Source organism: Rana temporaria, chromosome 6, assembly GCF_905171775.1.
Source record: "Rana temporaria chromosome 6, aRanTem1.1, whole genome shotgun sequence".
NCBI classification, from domain to species: Eukaryota; Metazoa; Chordata; class Amphibia; order Anura; family Ranidae; genus Rana; species Rana temporaria.
The window spans coordinates 8,908,452-8,917,954 of NC_053494.1; the positions used below are offsets into that span (position 1 = coordinate 8,908,452).

Here is a 9,503-nt window from a genome sequence, read left to right on the forward strand (position 1 = left end):
TGTAGTCCTTGTTTAGGCACTTTTGGTTGTAGAGTGACTTACAGGTGAATTTAATAAAAAAGTAGCGTAACTTTTCTGTCAGTATTGCCCCTTTAACATTACCTGCGCCTATTTCATGAAAGTCTTGCACTGGTTTTTGTACAAGTACCATCACCTGAACCATATTCAGGTAGTCTTTACCACTGCCACTTTTGAATCAGTCTCTAAAGCCCTGTACACACGATCGGATATCAGTCTTGCCTACACACTAGGGATGTCCCGATGTTCCGATACCGATATCGGGACCGATACCAAGCATTTCCCCCGAGAACTTGTACTCGGGGGAAATGCTCTGATGTCTCAGCCAATACCTGGGCAGGCAGGGGAGTTGCAAGTCTTCTCCCCCCGTGCAATCTTTCCCCTGTGCTGTGCTCTTTCCCCCGTGTTCCGTGCTGTGCTCTTTCCCCCGTGTTCCGTGCTGTGCTCTTTCCCTCGTGTTCCGTGCTGTGCTCTTTCCCCCCGTGTTGTGCTCTTTCCCTCATGTTCCATGCTGTGCTCTTTCCCTCGTGTTCCGTGCTGTGCTCTTTCCCCCCGTGTTCCATAATACATAAGTGGTGGGGGGGGGGTGCCGGAGCCGAACGGCGCAGATCGGAAATGCACGAAAAGGCCCGAGGACAGCACAGCTGACCTTGGCAAATCTCGGGAACAAAGTCTTTCCGAGGTTTGCCAAGGTGTCCCGGGGCCTTTTCGGACGTTTCCAAAGCTCTCTGGCACCCCGCCCCTGGCCGCATTCGGTATTGCGTGTGATTAAAGTCAATGCAGAACTAATTATTTTCGTTTCCATTGACTTCAATGGGGATAGTCGCTTTGATATGCGAGTGCTTTGGATTACGAGCATTCTCCTGGAACAGATTATGTACATGAGATTTTTTTATTTTTAATAAATTTGCAGAGATTTCAAACAAACTTCTTTCACGTCGTCATTATGGGGGGATTGTTTGTAGAATTTTGAGGAAAATAATGAATTTGATCCATTTTGGAATAAGGCTGCAACATAACAAAATGTGGAAAAAGTGAAGCGCTGTGAATACTTTCCGGATGTACTGTAAACGTATCTTCTGTCCTAGAGAAGAAGTGCGTGGGACGCTATGTAATTTTTTCTTTCTTTCTCTCTCTCAGAAGTTTTTCCAAAAGTCCGGAGAACAAGACCATTGAGGAGGCCGGTGCAGCGTGCTGAAGATGAAGGGTAACTATGTCCCTCTTTGAATCATAACAAGCAAAGTTTAACCACTTCAGCTTCGAAAGATTTACCCCTTTCATGTTCAGGCCATTTTTTGAGATACTGCACTGCGTCGCTTTAACTGACAATTGCGCGGTCGTGCGAAATTGTCCCCAAACAAAATTGAGGTCTTTCCCCCCCCCCCACAAATAGAGCTTTCTTTTGGTGGTATTTGATCACCTTTGTGTTTTTTTTTCTTTGTGCTATAAACTAGGGGTGCAACGGATCAAAAAACTTTCCTCGGATCAGGAGTCACGGATCGGATCATTTTTCGGATCGGCAAAAAAAAAAAAAAAAAATTCTCCCCCACTGTAATATCCACATCTCCCCCCCCCCCCCCACTGTAATATCCACTTCTCCACCCCCTTGTCGGTGCAGACAAACACCCCCCCTCTCTCGGTGCAGACAAACCCCCCCCTCTCTTGGTGCAGACAGACCCCCCCCTCTCTCGGGGCAGACAAACCCCCCCCTCTCTTGGTGCAGACAAACCCCCCCCTCTCTCGGTGCAGACAAACCCCCCCCTCTCTCGGTGCAGACAAACCCCCCCCCTCTCTCGGTGCAGACAACCCCCCCTCTCTCGGTGCAGACAAACCCCCCCCTCTCTCGGTGCAGACAAACCCCCCCCCTCTCTTGGTGCAGACAAACCCCCCCTCTCTCGGTGCAGACAAACCCCCCCTCTCTCGGTGCAGACAAACCCCCCCCCTCTCTCGGTGCAGACAAACCCCCTCCTCTCTCGGTGCAGACAAACCCCCTCCTCTCTCGGTGCAGACAAACCCCCCCCTCTCTCGGTGCAGACAAACCCCCTCCTCTCTCGGTGCAGACAAACCCCCCCCTCTCTCGGTGCAGACAGACCCCCCTTCTCTTGGTGCAGACAGACCCCCCCTCTCTCGGTGCAGACAGACACCCCCAGTAGTAGGGCTCCCCGGGTGTAGCGTTGTGTCCCATGAGTGCAGGCTCCTCCTCCTCTGAGTGTAAACAAACCCCCCCCAGAGGAGGGCCGCCACCGGGTGTACCAAGATGGCCGCGGCTCCGGAGCTAGGCCGAAGCCGCAGCCATAATATTAGGAAAGGCCGCGGCTTCGGCCTAGCTCCAGAGCTGCGGCCATAACATTAGGAAAGGCCGCGGCTTCGGCCTAGCTCCGGAGCCTCGGCAGTCCGCGGATCACAGTGTGTGCCGATCCGAAGGGGGCGACCCGTTCGGATCACGGATCAACTGTGATCCGTTGCACCACTACTATAAACAAAGAAATACCTGACAATTTTGAAAATAATACAATATTTGTCTTTCGTTCATGGATGGACACAGCACTTAGTCTTGACCTTAGGGTTATCCACCTTCTATCAGGAGAGGACTAGGCAGAACATGTTGACAAAAATCAAACCTTTACAGTACTGCCCAGGGGGCGGTCCCTCGGGCTATAACCCCTCACACTGCATCCAGCAGCTCAGTTAGTCAAAAAGCAGTACAAACATAAAAAGGAGGGGTGGGTGCTGTGTCCGTCCATGAACTTCAGAGAAAAGGATTTTACAGTGAGTACAAAAATCCTATTTTCTTTTTCGTTCATGGACAGACACAGCACTTAGTCTTGACCTTAGGGACGTCTCCCCAAGCAGTGTCAAAAAAACGAGGTGTGGGAAAAGCAAACAAACTTCTACCCAAAACAAGCAGAGATCCTCAATGGAGGAGTTGCAACCTTAAACAGCTGCCTGCAAAACCTTGCGGCCGAAGCAAGCATCCGCAGATGAATTCACATCAACCTTGTAAAACGTAGTGAACCTTGTGAACGGACGAACCAGGTTGTCGCCTTACACACCTGGGAGACAGATGCTTGATGTCGGAAAGTCCAAGGGGCACCTATTGCCTTGGTTGAATGCGCTGTGACAGGAAAGGGAGGCACCCGCCCTTTTAGGGCATAAGCCTGATCCATTGAGAAATGGTGGCGGTCCCTCAGGCTATAACCCCTCACACTGCATCCAGCAGCTCAGTTTTTTTTTGCCTAGCATAGGAGAAGGACCTGGCTCCCGGTTGGGACCATTGGTCCTAGAGATTTTTTGCTACTTTTTTGATCCTGAGATCTACTATCAACTGCCGGCTGGGTGACAGGCTGGATAATATAGATCCTGGTAGTCTCCCTAGCCCAGCCATCGAGTGTGAGCAGACCTTTAGCTACGCGCTGGGTCTGCCACGACATGCCCCGTTTGCTCCAGGGGTGGTCGGTGAGCTATATGCTCCGAGGCACACATCTGACCGGGCTACTGCTGTCCGAGTCACAGTGTGTCGTGTCCAACAGCCACCCCATACCGCTCGGGTGATGAGTCAGCCTGGAATGCGTCTAGCAGTCCCCGCAGGACGGGTAAGTACGGTTCCACCTGTCTCGGCAGGATGGAACAGCTGGGAATTCCTGGGGAGGTCGACAAGGGGGTCTCTCACTCACCCTTTCTTCTCTCCCTGTCCTTTCCCTCCTCCTCATGCACTGTGGTGGCTGGGCCTGCTGTGTACCTGGCAGGGAAGTCCTCCAGGGGGCTCTGAGTCCTGGCTGGGGGCTGCGTTGGGTGTCCAGCTCAGCTTGTTCGCAGCCTTTTTTCCTTCCCTCAAAAACTGCTGTTTTCTTGTAGCCTGCGCTCGTTTTTGCTGAGGTGGTTGGCGGCCATTTCTTGTAGCCCGCAAGCTTTTGCTGAGGCGGCTGGCGGCAATTTTCTTGTAGCCACAGTTTAGTTTTTGCCTCTAGCCATGGGAATATCTCTCTGAATGGCGCGAACAGCACAGAAACACCTCAGACGCAGGAGAACACCGGAGAGGGCAGATAGCGGCGCTGTGTAGTACCTGGGTCAGGGTGGTGAGCCCTCTGTTGCAGCTAGGAGGGTGGACTTTTTGTGTACCTTGCCTTTGTCCCTACGGGTGTCAGGCGAGTGTGGGTCAGCATGGCGTCAGAAGCTGGCGCTTCTTCCCCAGACATCCCTGTGGTGGCAACCGGTGCCCCTGCAGTGCCTATGGATGCTTTGTCGGCGGTCCTGGAGTCCTTTGTTGCCAGGGTGGAAGCGGTGTGCAGGTGCAAGGGGGTTAAAAAACGTCTCCTCCATCTTCTGGGGAAAGCTCTGATTCAGACTCGGGCCTTGCTGTTGCACACGGCCCCTGTTCTGACGTGTCAGAGGATGCAGACCAGGACCATTCGGACACTTAAGATGACCCCGTGTCTGAGTCAGCGCAGGAAAGAGTGCTTGTTGGACCACTTATCACAGCAGTGCCCGATCCATGTTCACGGTAGTGGGGTCAGCATTGTGGCCAGTGTTGGCCATGGCCCTGGTGTCACAGACACTTACCGAAATGAGCAAAATTGTTGCACCACGAGTTGGAAGAGCAACAGGCTTCCCCGATCTGCGTGGAATTGGTTGACCAGTTAGTGCGTGGCCTTAAGTATGTCTGCGATGCGGCCTTAGATACAGCTCCCTTTCTTTCAAGAGCCTCAGTATCTGCTGTGGTGCTACGTCGCCTGATTTGGCTGAAATGCTGGTCCACAGACCAGACATCCAAGAAGGCTTTGGCGGATTTGCTCTTCCAGGGAGAGAGGCTATTTGGAGCCTCGCTGGATGATATTATTAAAAATGTTACTGGGGGTAAGAGCACACTGCTTCCACAATCCAGGAAAGGTAAGGAGCCACACCATAGGCCAGGGCCCTCCTTTTCCGCTCAGAAGCATTTTTCTCGTATGCTCGGAGCTGCAGGTAATCGTTCCTAGGCCGACAAGGTGCCCGCTGAGGGACAAAAACGTCCCTGGTTTCGCAAGCCAAACAAGCCTGCGAACAAATCTGCGACAGCATGAAGGGTTGCTCCGTCCGACTCTCGGGTGGGGGGTCGCCTTTGCGAGTTTGCAGCTCGGTGGACCTCCCTGCTTTCCGACCAGTGGGTTTGTGAAGTGGTTTTATCAGGGTACAGGATAGAATTTCTTTCTTGTCCACCAAACAGATTTTTTCCCTCCAACCATAATCTTCTTTCGGCTCGTCGGGATGCCTTGTTTGGGGCAGTGCAGGACCTGCTGATACGCGAGGTGATAGTGCCTGTGCCGTCGCCGGAAAGGTTTCAGGAATTCTACTCCAATCTGTTTGTAGTCCCAAAGAAGGACGGGGTCCGTTTAATCCTGGATCTCAAGGCCCTCAACTGCTTTGTAAAAGTACAAAGGTTCAAGATGGAATCAGTTCGCTCTGTGGCCGCTGCACTCCATCTGGCGTCCTTGGACATCCAGGACGTATACTTGCATGTCCCCATATGTGTCAGGCATCAGAGGTTTCTGCGGTTTGCAGTCGGGGAAGAGCACTTCATCCTGCTTTACAGTCGCTGGCTTTAACGGCATGGCTGTTGAAAGTCAGATGCTAAGGGACCGAGGCCTGTCGGATTCGGTAATTTCCACCATGCTGAGGGCACGGAAGTCATCTTCTTTGAAGATTTATCATCGCACGTGGAAGGCTTACATCTCTATGTGTGAGACGATGCAGTGGCATCCACGGACCTATTCGGTTTCCAGGATCCTGCTGTTTTTACAAGGTTTTGCAGGCGGCTGTTTAAGGTTGCAACTCCTCCGTTGAGGAGCTCTGCTTGTTTTGGGTGGAAGTTTGTTTACTGTTTACTGGATGCAGTGTGAGGGGTTATAGCCAGAGGGACCGCCCCCTGTACAGGTTTGATTTTTGTTAACATGTTCTGCCTAGTCCTCTCCTGATAGAAGGTGGATAACCCTAAGGTCAAGACTAAGTGTTGTGTCCGTCCATGAACTTCAGAGAAAATGATTTTACGGTGAGTACAAAAATCCTATCTTTTTACTATAAAACACATCCAATAAAAACATTTAAAAGATCGAATTTCTTCATCAATTTAGGCCAATATGTATTCTTCTACATATTTTTGGTAAAAAAAAATCCCAATAAGCGTATATTGATTGGTTTGTGCAAAATGTATACAGTGGGGATGGAAAGTTTGGGCACCCCAGGTAAAAATTTGTATTAATGTGCATAACGAAGCCAAGGAAAGATGGAAAAATCTCCAAAAGGCATCAAATTACAGATTAGACATTCTTATAATATGTCAAAATAAGTTAGATTTTATTTCCATCATTTACACTTTCAAAATTACAGAAAACAAAAATGCATATACACTTGTTTATAGCGCAAAAAATAAAGACCGCAGAGGTGATAAAATGCCACTAAAAGAAATCTCTATTTGTGGGGGAAAAAAAAGACTTAAATTTTGGTTGGGTGCAACATCGCACGACAGCGCAATTATCAGTTTTTGGTTTGTGGTGCTCAAGTGTAGTGTAGTTCTGTTTTAAGAGGGGTAGAGCTGGTGTTTGTTTACACCTGTGGTTACTGTTGTGTGCAATTTGTTTCATTCCGAATAGTTTTTTAACAAATTTTGCCAAATTCGTTAATTTGGAAATATGTGATTTAGCAAAAATCCATTTAACTATTTTTTTTTAATTCGAATATTCGGAAATTAGAAAATTCAGAAATTAGAAAATGCGGAAATCCTGAATTTCGAAAATTCAGAAATTCCAAAATGCGGAAATTCGAAGAAATTTTTCAGAAAATAACGAAAATCCGAACAAATATTTGAAAACCCGAAAATTTAAAAATCGTAAATAATAACTTAACTATTACTTATTAAATTATAGGTATTGGAATTTCCTTTCTAATTTGGCTGTTGGTGAACGTGAAGAATACCAATTTATCTGAAGTTACGAATTACCTGGAATAATGAATAAATAAATGGAATGGAACAAATTATTAAAAATAAAACATTTTTATTATTATTTATCAATAATTTGTTCCGTTTCATTTGTTTAGATGCGGCATTTGTTATTTTGGATAATTCGTAATTTCAAGATAAATTCGTATTCGTTATGTTCACCAACAGCCAAATTTGAAAGGAAATTCCAATACCTATAATTTAATTTGAAGCCCACAACTGGCCATTTATTAGAATGTCAGGCCACGAGGGTGGGTAGAACGCATTAGTTGTAAATATAAGTTAACCCAACGGGGAGCTTTTCCTATTTAGAATGGATGTCTTTTTCTATATATAAAATTTGACTATATATATATATATATATATATATATATATATATATATATATATATATATATATATATATATATAATATATTTACAATAGTGTATTTTTATTAATAATATATGTAACGGTCATCACTGTTTACGATATTCCCATTCCATCAACCACGACAGCTTATCCGACAGTCCAACAATACAGTAGACACGATCAATCCCATTTCCTAGAATAACCGAGACAACACAAGCTCTGGTACTGGTTCCAAAATGTATGAACGCTTTAATTGGTATCTTAGCTTTCTTATATACAGTACAAGCATGTTAAAGTTAATCACAGGGACAAAGAAACTCTCCACCCCCAATATCACACAATGGGGCTTCAGTACACATTCAGATGGGCTAATTACTAATCATCCCCCAGACGTCCCGTCTCCGCATCAGAGGGGTTAATTACTACAGCTTGACAAGTTCCCCTCACCTGTTACACAAAACACATTCCTTTACTAAACATAATTGACATGCTAATTCCCTACCCCTGAAAGGAGACATCTGACCCTTCAGACTTAGTTAGCATCACACAATGGACAATGGAATGTCTTTCAGGAGTCTACGCAATTAACACCTCAAAAGCATGTGTCCCCCCATTGAATGAAAACACTCCATTTGGAGTCAGACTTTAACAACCTGTAAAATTCCAAGATATCCTGCAAAACATGAATTATCAGTAATGTCCCATCCCATGTAATTTATAATTAATATTTCTCAGTCACCCTATGCCCAAAAGGGGCACAGGATGACCCTAGACCCAAGAGTCATTAGTGACGCTGGCACAGGAGTACCCCTCATCCTTCAAAAGTCTCTGGGTGTCATGGGTCATTCTGTTACAATATATATGTGTTCTTTCTCTATTTTAGTCACATGACAATCCTATCTATGTAGCACTTGATCTGAGGCCTCGTACACACGACAGAGTTTCTCGGCAGAATTCAGCAAGAAACTCGGTCAGAGCCGGATTCTGCCGAGAAACTCTGTCGTCTGTACACTTTTGGCCCGATGGAGCCGCCGAGGAACTCGTCGAGAAAATAGAGAACATGTTCTCTATTTTCTCGTTGTTCTATGGGAGAAGGCGGCCCGCCGAGCTCCTCGGCGGCTTCATCCCTGAACTCGCCGAGGAACTCGATGTGTTTGGCACGTCGAGTTCCTCGGCCGTGTGTACGAGGCCTGACAATAAAAGCTCCTGAAGAAGCGGCTAAACCCACGAAACATGTTGAGCAATAAATGTGTATTTTCTGTGGATGTTTCCAATGTTCTATTGGTTAACGATAGGATGTAATAAAGTTTCTCCATGATTGTCATGATATATTTTTCTATTCTATGAATATGTTGACATATAATTTTGTAAATTTTGTAAAAATTGGTAATATTCGGTACACTAAAAGTCCATATACAGCCTCATCCCAATCTTTACTCATTTCGATCGGATGAAGGTACCACTCATAACATTTTTGTATATGTACGGCACCTCCTTATAAATAGTTGTAAATATAATAAAATTATGTGAATTTCACCTTTTTGTTTCTGATGTTTCCGTTTTCCAGGGCGGCCCCCAGTAACATGACCAATGCCCTGACCTGCTGCGTGTGCATGGAACTCTATACGGATCCGGTGTCTCTGCCGTGTGGCCATAGCTACTGTATGGGTTGTATCACCAGGACGTGGCAGAACCAGCATCCACGCGTGGCCTCCTGTCCTCTGTGCGCAAGGACCTACCCCAACAGGCCGAAGCTGAACAAGAACTGGGGCCTGTGTCAGTTAGTGGAGGTCTATAGAGCTCAGCCCGGCCAACACTCCTAATACATGAGGTCCGGGGGGGTCTATAGGTGAACAGATCCCCCTGCGGGCCCCAATAGACATCAGATACAGTAAAGACCATCTCCGGGGGGAACAACAATACTCACTTGCGGTGGAGTTGCCCTCACACTTCAGGCTTGAAGAGCTTCTACTGACTATATGGCTTTTACCTTCATGCATTCTAATACTTGGTGCTCCACTTGAGTCTCCTTAGATTTTATCAGATGTTATAAATGTGTTGAAAAGAAAAAGTGAGAGAAATGTGCGATGTTTTAGTGTTTTCTTTATTCATTATTCTCTGTGATTTTGGATTTCAGTAAACAAACACTATATTATCAAAA

The 9,503-nt window shown here is 46.7% G+C and overlaps 1 long non-coding RNA gene across 1 annotated transcript; it reads left to right on the plus strand.

The window, feature by feature from the left end:
* Nucleotides 1–1,136: 1,136 nt before the first annotated feature.
* On the plus strand, nt 1,137–9,503 carry LOC120942586. The gene is made up of 2 exons (XR_005750193.1): nt 1,137–1,225; nt 8,910–9,503. It is a non-coding gene; the product is annotated as an uncharacterized LOC120942586 (long non-coding RNA).